At 48.7% G+C, this 15,029-nt stretch overlaps 1 protein-coding gene across 1 annotated transcript in view; it reads right to left on the bottom strand.

Moving 5' to 3' along the window:
• The window catches only part of GPR173 (G protein-coupled receptor 173), a 38,173-nt gene extending 23,635 nt beyond the window's left edge, over nucleotides 1-14,538 (bottom strand). The window contains exon 1 of the mRNA XM_063936547.1: nucleotides 14,117-14,538. The gene's annotated coding sequence lies outside the window, so the exon portion shown is untranslated. The remainder of the gene's footprint in view (nucleotides 1-14,116) is intronic.
• Nucleotides 14,539-15,029: the final 491 nt, after the last annotated feature.

Here is a 15,029-nt window from a genome sequence, read left to right as displayed (position 1 = left end):
TAAGCTTAGCAAGACCTCTGCTTCAAGGTCAGCCGGTATTGATCCAGTGGGACAACATCACGGCAGTCGCCCACGTAAACAGACAGGGCGGCACATGAAGCAGGAGGGAAATGGCAGAAACTGCAAGGATTCTTCGCTGGGCGAAAAATCATGTGATAACACTCTCAGCAGTGTTAATTCCGGGAGTGGAAAACTGGGAAGCAGACTTCCTCAGCAGGCATAACCTCCACCCGGGAGAGTGGGGACTTCAGCGGGAAGTCTTCCACATGATTGTAAACCGTTGGGAAAAACCAAAGGTGGACATGATGGCGTCCCGCCTGAACAAAAAACTAGACAGATATTGCGCCAGGTCAAGGGACCCTCAGGCAATAGCGGTGGACGCTCTGGTAACACTGTGGGTGTACCAGTCAGGGTATGTGTTCCCTCCTATGCATCTCATACCAAAAGTACTGAGAATCATAAGAAGGAGATGAGTAAGAACGATACTCGTGGTTCCGGATGGGTCAAGAAGGACTTGGTACCCGGAACTTCAAGAGATGCTCACGGAAGAACCGTGGCCTCTACCTTAAGAGAGGACCTGCTCCAGCAGGGGCCTTGTCTTTTCCAAGACTTACCACGGCTGCGTTTGACGGCATGGCAGTTGAACGCCGGATCCTGAAAGGGCATTCCAGATGAAGTCATCCCTACCCTGGTCGAAGCCAGGAAGGATGTAACCGCAAAACATTTTCACCGCATTTGGCGAAAATATGTTGCGTGGTGTGAGGCCAAGAAGGTCCCTACAGAGGAATTCCAACTGGGTCGTTTCCTACATTTCCTGAAAACAGGACTGTCTATGGGCCTAAAATTAGGGTCCATTAAGGTTCAAATTTCGACCCTGTCGAATTTCTTCCAGAAAGAACTGGCTTCAGTGCCTGAAGTTCAGACGTTTGTAAAAGGGGTACTGCATATACAGCCTCCTTTTGTGCCCCCAGTGGCACCTTGGGATCTCAATGTTGTTTTGAGTTTCCTAAAGTCACATTGGTTTGATCCACTCACCACTGTGGAATTAAAATATTTCACATGGAAGGTGAAGATTCTATTAGCCCTGGCTTCAGCCAGGCGTGTGTCAGAATGGGCGGCTTTATCATATAAAAGCCCTTACTTAATTTTTCATTCTGACAGGGCAGAATTGAAGACTCGTCCTCAATTTCTCCTTAAGGTGTTTTCTGTTTTTCACATGAACCAACCTATTGTGGTACCTGCGGCTACTAGGGACTTGGAGGACTCCAAGTTACTTGACGTTGTCAGGGCCCTGAAAATATATGTTTCCAGGACGACTGGAGTCAGAAAATCTGACTCGCTGTTTAGCCTGTATGCACCCAACAAGATGGGTGTTCCTGCTTCTAAGCAGACGATTGCTCGCTGGATTTGTAGTACAATTCAGCTTGCACATTCTGTGGCAGGCTTGCCACAGCCAAAATCAGTAAAAGCCCATTCCACAAGGAAGTGGGCTCATCTTGGGCGGCTGCCCGAGGGGTCTCGGCTTTACAACTTTGCCGAGCTGCTACTTGGTCAGGGGCACACCCTGACTGAGGAGGACCTGGAGTTCTCTCATTCGGTGCTGCAGAGTCATCCGCACTCTCCCGCCCGTTTGGGAGCTTTGGTATAATCCCCATGGTCCTGACGGAGTCCCCAGCATCCACTTAGGACGTTAGAGAAAATAAGAATTTACTTACCGATAATTCTATTTCTCGTAGTCCGTAGTGGATGCTGGGCGCCCATCCCAAGTGCGGATTGTCTGCAATACTTGTACATAGTTATTGTTACAAAAATCGGGTTATTCTTGTTGTGAGCCATCTTTTCAGAGGCTCCTTCGTTGTTATCATACTGTTAACTGGGTTCAGATCACAGGTTGTACGGTGTGATTGGTGTGGCTGGTATGAGTCTTACCCGGGATTCAATATCCTTCCTTATTATGCACGCTCGTCCGGGCACAGTATCCTAACTGAGGCTTGGAGGAGGGTCATAGGGGGAGGAGCCAGTGCACACCACCTGATCCTAAAGCTTTTATTATTGTGCCCTGTCTCCTGCGGAGCCGCTAAACCCCATGGTCCTGACGGAGTCCCCAGCATCCACTACGGACTACGAGAAATAGAATTATCGGTAAATAAATTCTTATTTTTTTTCTCGCAACGGAGCGATTAGTCGCTAATGCGCATGCGCAATGTCCGCAGTGCGACTGCGCCAAGTAAATTTGCTATGCAGTTAGGTATTTTACTCACGGTATTACGAGGTTTTTTCTTCGTTCTGGTGATCGTAATGTGATTGACAGGAAGTGGGTGTTTCTGGGCGGAAACAGGCCGTTTTATGGGTGTGTGCGAAAAAACGCTACCGTTTCTGGGAAAAACGCGGGAGTGGCTGGAGAAACGGAGGAGTGTCTGGGCGAACGCTGGGTGTGTTTGTGACGTCAAACCAGGAACGAAACTGACTGAACTGATCGCAGATGCCGAGTAAGTCTGGAGCTACTCTGAAACTGCTAAGAAGTGTCTATTTGCAATTCTGCTAATCTTTCGTTCGCAATTTTGATAAGCTAAGATTCACTCCCAGTAGGCGGCGGCTTAGCGTGTGCAAAGCTGCTAAAAGCAGCTTGCGAGCGAACAACTCGGAATGACCCCCTATGTCTCTGACATGCCGGGCTACACCCAGTACAGGCAAGTCCGCCCGCATGCCGGATCCAGCGGATGGAGGTGGGAACTGGGCTGAACTGTGTAAACTGTTTTACGGGCTCATACGAGTCAGATGTATGACACCTCTCAGAGGGACCAGTACACGCGCTCTGCACTGCTGCTCACATAATAAAAGTAAGCCTGCATGGACTGCTGCAGCTACAGTGTGTCATGTGAAAGCAACTTAATGTTTGCCAGCCTATTGTACTACTATTGTTAGTTATAACAATATCCTTTGCATCCTGGTTATAAAATAAATGTTATACCATCTCTGAACCTTTTGTAGAATACAGTATAGATTTCTTGGGGTATATTTACTAAGCTGTGAGTTTTTTTTAGAAGGGGAGATGTTACCCATAGCAACCACTGTACAGCAGAAGAGAGCGCTCCAGTGATCTTTATTGAAGCTTTGTTTATGTATCTTTTATTCTCGGGGATGAACAGTGTATCGCCGGGCCATAGTAAAAATGTGATAAAGGGCCTTTAGTGGTGCTTTAGCCTCCTCACCTAACTAGACAGTGACAGTACTGCTGTACTCCTCCCTACCCCCCTTTTACCAGGTATCTTACCTTATTGTGCCACTGTCCAGACTGCTCTACAGGCATCCCACGGCCAAAGTTATGAAGACCAGGCATTCTATGCCATACTATAGGCTCCAGAAATCTTTAGGTGTTCAGCTTCTGTTGCCCCATAGGAGTTATGCCAACATCCCCACCAGTGGCAGATTTAAGGATCAGACCTCCCCTAGGCACAACAGTATTGCCCCCCCTCCCCCCCTTGTCTGTTTACCGTGCTATTGCCACAAGTCAGTCTAACTCCTGATCCTCATCCGCCTCTCCCCCGCTTGCTGCAGCTGTAGTGGAGTTCCACGTGCTAAGGGGGCCATTCCAACTTGTTCGCACGCAGTGGTTCTTCTCTGCGGTGCAAACGGGTCGGAACTGTGCATGCGCAGCGCCCGCAATGCGCACCGTTGCCCAGCGACAGTCGGGAAACGACCAGAAGACAGAAGAAAGTGATCGCTAGCGTGATCGCAAGAAGATTGACAGCGGGGAGGCGTTCCGGGGCGGATACTCACCGTTTTCCGGGCTTGGAGATCTGAACGCAGGCATGTCCAGGCGTTTGGAGGGCGGATGTCTGATGTCAATCCCGGGACCTTCAATCCCGGAAACTTTTTTAGCATAGCAGGGCTGCACAAGCGATCGCAGCCCTGCTATGCTAAAATGCACTCCCCCATAGGCGGTGGCAGGTTGATCGAACGAGCAGCAAAACGTTGCTACCTGTACATGCGATCAACTCGGAATGACCCCCTAAGAGCGGGAGTCATCCAAGAACTCAGCCCAGGTGGGGACTAAGGGAACGAGTTAGTTAGACCGGCTGACAGGAGATGGTAAGGTTTTGGCCAAACAGGGAATAACCTCAGAGCCTAAGGTAACAGAGGGATGTGTAATGGATCATACCAAGGATTCTGTGAGTGGGAAAGTTGCCACTGAGTGTGACAGGAGAACAGGGACAGAATTCGGAGCTGGCTGGGGGAGGTGCTGGAGGGCAGTGGAAGCCCAGGTCTGCCTCCCTTCAGAGATTCGGCAGTCCTGTGTAGAGGGATTTGCTCTCATCCCTGATTGACAGGAGGAGGAGGAGCATACTTGCCTACTCTCCCGGAATGGCCGGGAGGCTCCCGAAAATCGGGTGACCCTCCCGGCCCCCCGGAAAAGCAGGCAAGTCTCCCGATCCCTGCGCTCCCCCCTGCCCAGCCGCTCACTTAGTAAGTAGAGTGGGCGGTCCGGGCAGTCGATGACGCGATTCTTGTTGAATCGCGTCATCATAGCCACGCCCCCTACAGTATAATGCCTATAATAGCGGCATTATGCGGTGGGGGTGTGGCTTAAATGTCAAAATACCTCTGCCACACACCCACCCCGCCTCAACCACGCTCCCATTCCACCTCTGCTCCGCCCCCTCTTCTCGTCACTACCCTTCCCCGCCCCCTGCTGAACAGACCTGGCTGCTCTCTCCCGGAGAGAGCAGCAGAAGAGTCGGTAAGTATGAGGAGGAGGAGTACCCTGTCTATGCCAGCTGCTCAGAAACAGGAGGGGAGGGGGGGCGCTGCTCAGAAACAGGAGGGGAGGGGGGGCGTCCCCATCAGGTGGCACCCCTAGACACGTGCCTCAAGTGCCTAGTGGGAAATCCACCACTGGTCCCCACACCCTTCTGCTTAGAAAGATTTCTCCAACCCATGCATGTATCCACTTCCTGCTGTGCAGCAGTGCAGCCCCAGAAGAGACCTCCGCTCTGTTATTTTGTGAGCAGAAAGGACCATTGCCGGGGCCTGCATCAGATGCATTTGTACATTCCCTTATTATAGTCAGCCAATGCTTGCACACCTCCTCCATTCTGTTTTTATGCCTCTAGTGTGAAGAGGCATAACTGCAACAAGCGTCAGTTTCTACATACATGAATGGAAATGTAAGAATGTTTTGTTTACAGAAAGGCGTACTGCGCAAAAATCCTTCGCTTACACACAACTCTACTACAGCCTCTCCGTGTGCAGCTCAGACACATCCTGTGACATCTGGAGGATCCCCTTAGCTCAGAGCTCATTTACTAGTGAGCAAGGCAGAATGGGGCACAGCGTTATTGCTGATTTCTCTCAATATTAATAATGAATGATTTCTTGCAGTTAGGCTTATACTTGGGCTTTTTTTTAAACGCCATGTCTGGTACATTGTAAGTATTCTTGCTTGTATCATCTTGTCATCATTCTCAATATGTAATATACAAATTCCCAAATTAATAAAAATCATAATTTTGATATATTGGAGCAGATTTGGAGTCGGACGGATCTCTGTGCACAGATGCAAATGGCGAGTGTTTCTATGCAGGTCATGCACAGATGCGGATTTCTGCATCTGTCTTTCCTATTCTCAGTGCTACGGAACTATTTTGGATCTGTCTTTCCGTATAATTGGGCGTTTCGGGCCGGCAGCAATGCAAGCACAAGGAACCGCCCTGTCTTGTTGGGACTCGAGTGTCATGGACGTGTATGTCTATGTGATTCTGAGTGACGTGTAGAGGGAAGGGAAGCCCGGGATTCCTTGCATCTGGCATGGGGCTTCTGCAGCTGCCCGCAGCCACATACACACTGGCCCTCATTACGAGTTGTTCGCTCGCTAGCCGCTTTTAGCAGCATTGCACACGCTAAGCCACCGCCCTCTGGGAGTGAATCTTAGCTTAGCAGAATTGCGAACGAAAGATTAGCAAAATTGCGAATAGAGGGGGTCATTCCGAGTTGTTCGCTCGCAATGCGATTTTAGCAGAGTTGCTCACGCTAAGCCGCCGCCTACTGGGAGTGAATCTTAGCATCTTAAAAATGCGAACGATGTATTCGCAATATTGCGATTACACACCTCGTAGCAGTTTCTGAGTAGCTTCAGACTTACTCGGCATCTGCGATCAGTTCAGTGCTTGTCGTTCCTGGTTTGACGTCACAAACACTCCCAGCGTTCGCCCAGACACTCCTCCGTTTCTCCGGCCACTCCTGCGTTTTTTCCGGAAACGGCAGCGTTTTTTCCCACACGCCCATAAAACGGCCTGTTTCCGCCCAGTAACACCCATTTCCTGTCAATCACATTACGATCGCCAGAACGATGAAAAAGCCGTGAGTAAAATTCCTAAGTGCATAGCAAATTTACTTGGCGCAGTCGCAGTGCGAACATTGCGCATGCGCATTAAGCGGAAAATCGCTGCGATGCGAAGATTTTTACCGAGCGAACAACTCGGAATGACCCCCAGAAATTTCTGAGCAGTTTCTGAGTAGCTCGAGACTTACTCTGCCACTGCGATCAGTTCAGTCAGTTTCGTTCCTGGTTTGACGTCACAAACACACCCAGCGTTCGCCCAGACAATCCCCCGTTTCTACAGACACTCCTGCGTTTTTCCCAGAAACGGCAGCGTTTTTTCACACACACCCATAAAACGGCCAGTTTCCGCCCAGAAACACCCACTTCCTGTCAATCACATTCCGATCACCAGAACGAAGAAAAAAACTCGTTATGCCGTGAGTAAAATACCAAACTTCTTAGCAAATTTACTTGACGCAGCCGCAGTGCGAACATTGCGCATGCGCAGTTAGCGGAAAATCGCACCGATGCGAAGGAAAATAACGAGCGAACAACTCGGAATGAGGGCCACTGTCTTGAGATAGTTTATGTCCTAGTGGTGCTAATTAACACAAATGTTTGAGAGATTGTATAGTATCAAATATAATCAGATCTGCACAATAATTACTGAGTATACGTAATGATTTAACACAATACATTTGGTAGATTAGTTTAGATCCTAAAATGAAATATACTGTAGCAACTATTACACAATATACTGTTATATATATGATATATTTAGTGCACCGAAAAATCTAGGGGTATATATGATAGTATATACTGCACGAAGCGCCCGCCACTGCACTTTTCCCCCAGTAACGACAGCTCCCCCTCCTCACTGTCATTGTACTCTGCTCAGGAGCGGAGTTTCGCTGAATGACGGGCTTGCGTCACAACACAACGCGTTATTTCACGAAACTCCCCCCCTCCCCTCCCCCCAAGGCGGAGTACTATGACAGGGAGGAGGGAGAGCGAGTGGGCGGGCAGGGGAGCTGGCGGGCGAGCGGGCGGATGGGAGCTGGCTAGTTGCCAGGGATGTGTACCTGTCTCCTGAGTCCTGACTCCATCCCTACCCTTCTCAGTGCTGTACAACCCCTGCTGTTGTACAGGGGGGATGGAGTTGCCCAGGAGAGGGTTGTGGGTGGATGTGGCGCCATAATTCGAGCCATCAAACCATTGGTGTTTTCTTATGTACTGGGCAGATCCAGGGAGGCTGGTCTACTGTGTTGGGAGTCAGGGAGAGCACCCTGAAAGTATATGCCTTATTATTATAGCTATACATTGGCAACACGCTAGCTTGTGTGTTCCTATATAGCACCACCATGTATCAGCCCCAGAGTTCTGACCCCCTGGTCTTCATGGTCTGCTGCCTATCTTCACAGACTGGCACCGTAACTGTGGAAAAGACAACTTACTTTAGTATGGTAACTAATTCACTAATACCCCTTTCACACCACCAATGCCGGATCCCACCCGGGAATTGTAAACGGGTCCTTCCCTGGTGGGATTCGGCATTGGACGCTACTGCTGGCTTCTCTGACCCTATGTGACTAATTCAGAGATGTACGCAAAGCAAATGGTTTATGTATATCCCAGTGTGAAATCTACGCATGTGCAGATCACGTTCTGCAAGATCATTCGCCGTGCCCCCGATCCGTTCGGGGGCAGGAAAGTGGTGGCAGGAAGTGGCCAGCGTTACAGGAAGTGGGAGGGCACCGTCCCTGTTTTCTTTGGCATGCTGAAGCCAGTGGCTGCGTCCTTGGACACAGCTTAACTGCCTTCAGTAGATGACCGATGCTCACGCAGATGATTGTGGTGACATGTGACGTGTGGTGAGGTAAATAGCTGAGGAGACACTGGCTAGTGTCAAAGCCAGATTTACACACATATATGAACCTGATGGTTCATGTGGGCATTATACACAGGTGCAGCAGTATAGACTGCTGGAAATTTGCTGAGCTTTGATCAGAGACATGTGGACAAGTTAGGCAGGGGAGGCAGAGCCTCACCTGTCATACCCCAGTATACTCCAGAGCTTTGACTATAAAAAATAATTAGAATATAAAGAAGATATTTTATGATATCTTCTTTGTATTTGTGTTATCATTTTTACAGTCAAAACTCTGGAGTATACTGGAGCATGACAGGAGAGGCTCTGTCTACCTGACTGCACATCACTTACAATTATTGCACAGCCGCTGCATACAAAGGGCCTGAATCATGTGTGTGTGAGGAATTGCACAGCTGCAAGAAAGCGGCTGTGCAATTCTTTCTAAGTAGAATCTGAATGCAGCAGGAGGCGTCTGTAGGAGACAGACACCTCCTGTTAGCATTAGCAAGGATCCGAGTCCTGAGGATGCAGCTTTGGATTATCATAGTCACCATCGGTCATGGGGCCTAATTCAGACCTGATCGTAGCGGCAAACTTGTTAGCAGATGGGCAGAACCATGGGGGTCATTCCAAGTTGATCGCGCGCTACAGATTTTTGCAGCGCAGCGATTATGGCAGAACGCGGCTAATCTGCGCATGCGTATGCACCACAGTGCGCAGGCGCGTCGTACAAGTACAAAGAGCTTTGTGGTATTGCACAGGTTCTAGCTACGCTTCCAGTCGCACTGGCGGATGCAAGGAGATTGACAGGAAGTGGGAGTTTGTGGGTGTCAACTGACTGTTTTCTGGGAGTGTTTGGAAAAACGCAGGCGTGGTCGGGCGTTTGCTGGGTGGGTATCTGACGTCAATACCGCGACCTTCGTCGCAGCAATCATCGCACAGAATAAGAAACTACAGGGCAGCAATTATGGCAGAACGCGGCTAATCTGCGCATGCGTATGCACCACAGTGCGCAGGCGCGTCGTACAAGTACAAAGAGCTTTGTGGTTTTGCACAGGTTCTAGCAACGCTTCCAGTCGCACTGGCGGATGCAAGGAGATTGACAGGAAGTGGGAGTTTGTGGGTGTCAACTGACTGTTTTCTGGGAGTGTTTGGAAAAACGCAGGCGTGGTCGGGCGTTTGCTGGGCGGGTATCTGACGTCAATACCGGGACCTTCGTAGCAGCAATCATCGCACAGAATAAGTAACTACAGGTCTGGTCTTGTTCTGCACAAAATGTGTTTGCTGCCGCTCTTCTGCACAGGCGTTCGCACTCCTGCAAAGCGAAAATACACTCCCCCGTGGGCGGCGACTATGCGTTTGCACGGCTGCTAAAAGTAGCTCGCGAGCGATCAACTCGGAATGAGGGCCCATGTGCACTGCAGGGGGGGGCAGATATAACATGTGCAGAGAGAGTTAGATTTGGGTGGGTTATTTTGTTTCTGTGCAGGGTAAATACTGGCTGCTTTATTTTTCTCCGGCCACTCCTGCGTTTTTTCCGGAAACGGTAGCGTTTTTTCCCACACGCCCATAAAACGGCCTGTTTCCGCCCAGTAACACCCATTTCCTGTCAATCACATTACGATCGCCAGAACGATGAAAAAGCCGTGAGTAAAATTATTAAGTGCATAGCAAATTTACTTGGCGCAGTCGCAGTGCGGACATTGCGCATGCGCATTAAGCGGAAAATCGCTGCGATGCGAAGATTTTTACCGAGCGAACAACTCGGAATGAGGGCCCATGTGCACTGCAGGGGAGGCAGATATAACATGTGCAGAGAGAGTTAGATTTGGGTGGGGTGTGTTCAATCTGCAATCTAAATTGCAGTGTAAAAATAAAGCAGCCAGTATTTACCCTGCACAGAAATAAAATAACCCACTTAAATCTAACTCTCTCTGCACATGTTATATCTGCCTCCCCTGCAGTGCACATGGTTTTGCCCAATTGCTATCAAAAATCCTGCTGCGATCAACTTGGAATTACCCCCATTATCTCTAATTCATTGCAGCACATGCGCAATGCCAGATCTGAATCATGCCCATTATTATTTATTGGGAAGGGTGTGACAGGGGTATAGCACAATGGGGCTAATTCAGACAGCACAGCACATCTACGATCAGTCACACTGACATGCGGGAGGACGCCCAGCACAGGACTACCCTGCCCTGCATGTCAGGCCCTGCGCCGTCGCACAAGTGCAAAAGCATCGCACAGCAGCGATGCTATTGTACTTCAGGAGTAGCTCCCTACCAGCGCAGCTCATGCGCGCTGGCAGGGAGCTACTCGTCGCTGCCCGGGCCGCAGCGGCTGCGTGTGATGTCGCGCAGCTGCCGCGGCCCGCCCCCCCCTAAACGGCGGCTAAATGCTGACAAATTGCCCCCTCCCACCCAGCGAACACCTCTGCCTATCAATCAGTCAGAGGCGATCGCAGGGCTACAACAGCCGTCGCCGTCGGCACATGCGCAGTTCAGACCTGAAAACGCACAGCACCAATCAGGTCTGAATCAGCCCCAATGTCCTGAGATGTTTGCTTTTTTTAATTAAAATAAGGACTTTTTCATAGTTATAACCTAGTCTGTAGAGATAAACTAAAAGCAGCAAGTTTTTCCATTGAAACCCCTGTTAACTTAATGCAGATTTCTAAATGAATGGCAAAATCTCGCTGCAGCTGCTTTTACCCGCAGTTAAAAGTCAAATGACGTAGCTCTCGGCTAATTTCTCCTGCCCCATATACTATTAATGCAATCACATTCACATTTACAAATACAGGGGATCATACTGACACACCCCGGTTTATGCATGTATTTTGGTGGCAAAATATGCATTTGCTATTAGGTTTGAGTAAAATAATAGTAATAAAAAAAATAATAAAAATCTCTCCAATACTGCAGTTATAACTGAAAAAAATAAAAAATAAAAATCTGTCTTGCTAAAATACGCTCACCAGAACATATAATATATGCATGGGCAATGAGGAAAGCTTCTTTCAGCTTCAGTGGTGAATCTGCAATCAGCCAATCATAAGTGGCAAGGTAGTGTGGGCAGCCATCATTAGCATATATTTTATTTGCACCAGCGACCAGACACCTGTAATTGATACGGCATGTTTCTGCTGGTCTGCACCTGTTCCCAGTTATGTCATCGTGCCCTTGCTGTGCCTATGTTATACTGGCCCTTCCTTCCCCTGTCTGTCCAGTTCCTCAATTCATAGTCATGTTCAATCAAATCTGCATACACGCAGTCGCATATGTGTGCGGCCTGTTTTCTGAGGATGCGCAGAACTAATTTGCGTATTTGACACCACACAAATTGGCATGAGTCCTGCTCATCCTCAGCCCAACAGTGTGTAATGCCATTCTGCAGACTGCAAAGACAAGAGTGGTGGCATCTCTATAAAGTGGCTTATTGAGCAAACTCGTTTTGCTTGAAATTTCTGCGCAACTTCTATCACCCTTGCCTATTAGCAAACAGAGTATCCAGTAACGTATTATGGGGGTAATTCCAAGTTGATCGCAGCAGGAAAATTTTTTAGCAGTTGGGCAAAACCATGTGCACTGCAGGGGGGGGGGGGGGGGGGGGGGGGAGCAGATATAACATTTGCAGAGAGAGTTAGATTTGGGTGGGTTATTTTGTTTCTGTGCAGGGTAAATACTGGCTGCTTTATTTTTACACTGCAATTTAGATTGCAGATTGAACACACCCCACCCAAATCTATCTCTCTCTGCACATGTTATATCTACCTCCCCTGCAGTGCACATGGGGGGTCAATCCGAGTTGTTCGTTCGTTATTTTTTTCTCGCAACGGAGCGATTAGTCGCGATTGCGCATGCGCAATGTCCGCAGTGCGACTGCGCCAAGTAAATTTGCTATGCAGTTAGGTATTTTACTCACGGCATTACAAGGTTTTTTCTTCATTCTGCTGATCCGAGTGTGATTGACAGGAAGTGGGTGTTTCTGGGCGGAAACTGGCCGTTTTATGGGTGTGTGCGAAAAACCGCTACCGTTTCTGGGAAAAACGCGGGAGTGGCTGGAGAAACGGAGGAGTGTCTGGGCGAACGCTGGGTGTGTTTGTGACGTCAAACCAGGAACGACAAGCACTGAACTGATCGCAGATGCCGAGTAAGTTTGAAGCTACTCAGAAACTGCTAAGAGGTGTGTAATCGCAATTTTGAGAATCTTTCGTTCGCAATTTTACTATGCTAAGACTCACTCCCAGTAGGCGGCGGCTTAGCGTGTGCAAAGCTGCTAAAAGCAGCTTGCGAGCGAACAACTCGGAATGACCCCCATGGTTTTGCCCAATTGCTAACAAAGTTCCTGCTGCGATCAACTTGGAATTACCCCCTATGTATCTGGCCTTGGGGTAATTACAGATTTTGGCCCCCATTTATCAAGCCTTGGAGAGTGATAAATAGCACAGTGATAAAGTACCAACCAACTAGCTCCGAAGGGCCATGCACCAGCCAATCATTACAGTTTGAAAAATTACAGTTAGGAGCTGATTGGCTGGTGTGTTATTACCTTCCACTTATCACTGCTTTATCACTTCTCCAGGCTTAATACATCTGCCCCACCTGGAGAAGGCATAAGGAAGTGATAAAGCAGTGTTGAGTGCAAGGTGATAAATGCACCAGCCAATCGGCTCCTAACTGTTAATTTACATATTGCAGCTGATTGGCTGGCGCGTTTATCACCTTGCACATATCACTGGTTTATCACTTCCTTATGCCTTCTCCAGGTTAATACATCTGCCCCAGTGTTTGAAAAATGACATTTAGGAGCTGGTTAGTTGGTACTTTATTAACGTGCTATTTATCACTCTCCAAGGCTTAATAAATTAACACAGACTTCCTCACATTAGGTAAAGGTGGTGTGCATGGGGGAATTAGGATAAGGGAAGTAAAGGAAATCTGTCTTTACTCCTCCCCTCATTACTCGTGACGATAACCAGACCGCATTAGTAAATGTTGATCATTCAGTTGCCCCTGTGGCATGCCTGGCATACAAACCGCCCAGCTGTCAGTGCCATGTCCTCTTTCTTACACGGTCCTTGCTCGGGGAAACATATCCAGTGCCCTCTGGCCTTGGCATGAGTTCTATGCAGGCATGTGTGAAACAGGTGACTGAGCCAAAACTAGTGACAAATGTATGGGGACAAGGTCTGGAGCGTAAAGGGTTACATTTGTGTTGGGAGAAGTAAATAGGGTAATAATTCATTTATAAATGAAAGTTGATGGCTTTAGGAAACCGTATGCATATGCAGCAACAATGCTGAAAATAAGGGACTGAAGGAAAACCAATTAGAATGAATCCTAAAATCAGCATGACAAAGGTTCTTGTCTGGGTGTAATAGATCGCCATCAGTAGGGTGGCACACGGAATCTAACCCTTTATACTGCAGGCCTTCTGGCAGAGAAAGAGTGAAGTCTAGTGCAGCGATACAGGCTACCCCCAGCTACCATCAGAAGGATTTTATGAGGTGGAGGTGATGGTGGCTTTAGCCTCCTGTCCCCGTTTTAATAGAGACACGATTGTCCCTGACAGCATTTCAGAGACAGACAGGAAACAAGGGATGGGAGACAGACTGGTGGAGATACAAAGAGTGCAGGGGAGATAAAGCAGATGAGAGAAAAGGATGGAGAGACACAAGTGGGGGAGGGGTTCTCAGGCATACCCAGCACTGCTGAGCAGCCAGTGATACAGGAACAAACAGATATGAATATAGGAGATGGAGGCTATAAAGCCGTGACAGACACATAACTCCACTATACAGTGAAATGCATAGGCTGATGTGGGAGACTATGGGCAGACACAGGGACGGGAAAAGCCTGTCCCTCCTGACCCCACTAGGTATGACAGAACAACACAGGGGCCCATCCCAGCCTTACCTATTCTGCTGCCAGGTCTCAGTGGTGACCCAGCTGGAGATGGTAGTGGCGAGGACACTTAGAAGCTGTACGTAGGGGGTGCCCGTCTGATTTTTTCCAGGCCACTCCAGCAAAAGGGAACCAGCCATCTTCTACATGGTGGGGAGGGGGAGGCAGGGAGCGAAGGATAGAGATGGAGAAGGGGGGCTCATAGGGGGGAAAGAGGTATCCGCCTCTAGTTGCCATGGATACAGGAGCCGGATAACTTGTCGGCTCCGGATGTTCGCAGGGATACAGCTCCATCCCTCCCCTGCACCGTTCTGACATCATTCGGTCACAGAAACCTTCTCTTGGTCTCAGAGAACAGGACCCTCCATTAATCTGTCTCATCCTCAGACTGCTGCTGCTGCCTCACTCCATGGACGCGTCAGTTTGGAGCAGATGGGTTATGCTGGGATGTGCAGATGGACTTCAAGTATTTACATTTTCATTGTCAGATCCATCATTCCTGCAGCACATTTTGTACCACTATCCTGCATGAGATTTACAGAACCCCACTTAGAGGCCCGCAGAACATTATGTATTGCTGTGTAAACCCTAAACTACCAGCACTCTGCAGAGTATTGCTGTTCACCCTGTTCTGCACAGAGTGTTTCTGCTCAGTTTTGTCTGTGCCAGAACTGCACATTACAGCTACAGTACAGAGCATCACTGTGCAATCCTGGATCAGCTTGGACTCTGCGAGACATGCCACTATGGAGGATTGTGGACTGTGGAGTCTGGGAAGACTCAGGGGGCTTCTCCAGAAGTGAAGGCCTCATTTATCTTGTTAGTAGATTTTGTGATTATGTGAATAAAGATTTCCTTACCGCTTAATCACTAAATGACAGCCATTTTGCAAAGCTCCTAAACTTTATCAAGAAGCACCAAAACA

Source organism: Pseudophryne corroboree, chromosome 8 (assembly GCF_028390025.1).
Source record: "Pseudophryne corroboree isolate aPseCor3 chromosome 8, aPseCor3.hap2, whole genome shotgun sequence".
Classification (NCBI taxonomy): domain Eukaryota; kingdom Metazoa; phylum Chordata; class Amphibia; order Anura; family Myobatrachidae; genus Pseudophryne; species Pseudophryne corroboree.
This window is presented reverse-complemented; position numbering and strand designations above follow the sequence as displayed.